Below are 2,695 nucleotides of genomic sequence, written 5' to 3'. Positions count from 1 at the left end.
TTAAATCCTCTTCCTTACAGTTTTCTTGATCTGTAAATAGTTTTCATCATGCTAGTCACAGAAGTAAGGGATATAGTCAACCTTAAATGTTGATGGTATTCAGAATATCCAGATTGTTTTGCCTCTGACATAATTCAGAACAGTTGCAAGTAGGGACAACATTGCATATGTCTGATCCCCTCTCAGCACTTTCAGTCACGGGCCAAATTCTTTACTGAAGACAAGACAAAGCAGCAGGGAAAGTGGAAGATAGAAAAGGAACATAACTAACAGAAGTGCAGGCTGAACAACATGGAAAGATGACAGCAGGGAGTTGGAATAAATAATTCCTCATTAAGAGAGAAAGCCAGGAAGAAACAAGAATGAGTAAGGGTGTTCTGAATAAACTCTGCTAGTAGTCAAACTCTGAGGACATCAATGCGTAAACATGCCTTGTGCAGCTACTTTTCACAGTTTCTTCTGAATGGTATGGTCTGACTTTCTCCTCTCATGATTTTTATTTTTCATAATCTCTCCTTATGATATTTCTTCCCTCAGCTTGTTTGTTTGAAGAAGTAAGGCAAAACAAGCCATTGTACTGCCAGAACGAGGGATACTTGAACTCCTTCCCACCAAGTTCTGAGTTTGTTCAGGGAGGGGTACTTCAGATTAAGGTCTGGTTTTCGTACTCCTCATGTTTCCCAGCTTGTTGGAGTAGCTTGGTTTTGCTTATCTGGCTGATTTTCTGGTTGGTTTGACCACTAACTCTTCTGAGTGGTTATCAAAATGAGACTATTAGTAAACATTTGACTTCTCTTTCAAAGGCCTCATTTCTGGTGTAGCTTCCACAATTCACAAAATGCCACGCTAAATGGCATGTAGGTGCTCGTGTTTTGGTCTTTTTAGTTCCAAAATGTAAACATATACCTATATATGAATAATGCAAAGAGTGTCTGTGTCTGTATGTGTACAAATACATTTGTGTATTACAAGTAAAAAGAAGTGTAAGCCTGGCCCTCCTGATGACAAAAGAGAGTTATGTAATTTACTTCACTCAGGGCAGGATTTCACCCAGAGATGCTTAAAATTAGAACTATTTAAAATGCCAGAAGCTTGGCATATCAGTTCTGAGACAATCTGGGGTGAGGGGAGTGCAGGGGGGAAGAAGAAAAATAGCTGTTTATTTTTTCTAACTCAATTTCAAACTAGTGTAATAGATTTGAGTTGGGATGCTACAACTGGTTCCAAAATTATAGTTCTTATTTTCAAAGTAATTTTTCCTCCTCTAGTCTCTATTCGCAAATAAAACAGAAATATATTAAAATAGTCACCTAAAGATATTAAAATATTTGACAAATGTTTTTAACAAAATTAATAGCTAATACTGTCACTTTAACTATCCTCTGCAAGATATAAAAAGATTATCTCCATCACTTTTTCTTGGTAAAAAAATGCAGCACATACTATTATAATGTGTTTTTTTCTTACATGAATATTGAACAGAAAATACTTGACTTGAAAACTTTTGATATTTTTATCAGATCACAGCTCCCTCTTGTGTAATTAATTCATCATTACTACAAAAAACTAAGTAGAATAGAGATTATTTAAATTAAATTCTATGGTACCTATCTACTTTATTCCTTCATTTTTATTTTTTTCTCATCAGTGATATTTCAGGTTTTGAAATTTCATATTTTCATGTCACTTCAATGCCAGGACAGATGGTAATACCTACTGTAAGTAAATACTTAAGTAGATACTTACGTTTTTTGCATTAAAGCTACATTTAGAGGAATATTACTTTTGCTCAGTGACTTGATTGTGACATTCATAATCAAAATCCTGGAGGCTTACTTGAGAAAATTCATATCTAATCTCTTATTTATTCTTGCTGCTAGGTCTTTTTAGGTTTGGGGTTTTTTTTGCTATTTATATTTTGATGACTTTGGGAAAAATTCTAGCTATTCTCTTTTTATTCTCTAGTTTTTGTGTCCGTAAGTGTTCAGAGCACTGTAACAAGCTTATTATCATTCTATATCTAAACTTTGTGGTAATGTCTGTGTCTCAGTGAAGTAAGACTCAGTAACAAAACATGCATAAGGGAAAAGCTGGAAAGCTTATTTTCAGTACAGCACTTTTTTCTGACTCTACACAGAAAGACTGCACTTGATTAATTGGAGTGTTATTGGCACTTGGAAGAGTTACCTTTGGAATAGAAAATTAAAAAAAAAAAAAAAATGAAGCAACAGCTGCTTCTTATAACAACATAGTGCAAACCCCGAAATGACCCTCGGGAATAGGTGTACGAGATCATTGTATGGAACAGGCAAGGAACCCCAAATTTAGAAACTCCAAACAAACCTGGCACTAATGGTTTAACTGCCGCTTAAATTAGGAGTGTAGTTTTGTCAACAGAAAATGATGAGTCCCCTCAGAGGGACCTGCACAGACCCCCAGGCTGATGCAGGGCAAAGCGGTGTCTCTGACTGAAACACATGGGAAGAATCTCGACCTTCTTCATATGCCAATACACAACACCGCTGCAGTCAGGTTCGGTGGAAGAATCCAGCTTACTCACAAAACTTTGGTGTGTTGTTTTTAATTGAAACATTCGCAGAGAGACACTCTTATTTCCAAGTAACCAACGAACTGAACCATCCCTGAACTCGGCACCATTGGCCCGACACCTCTGGGAGCGAGCGGCGGGCACGTG

This window comes from Manacus vitellinus, unplaced genomic scaffold (genome assembly GCF_001715985.3).
Source record: "Manacus vitellinus isolate BGI_N305 unplaced genomic scaffold, ASM171598v3 scaffold_6_pilon, whole genome shotgun sequence".
In the NCBI taxonomy this organism is placed as follows: Eukaryota; Metazoa; Chordata; class Aves; order Passeriformes; family Pipridae; genus Manacus; species Manacus vitellinus.
Note: the sequence above shows the minus strand (reverse complement) of the source record.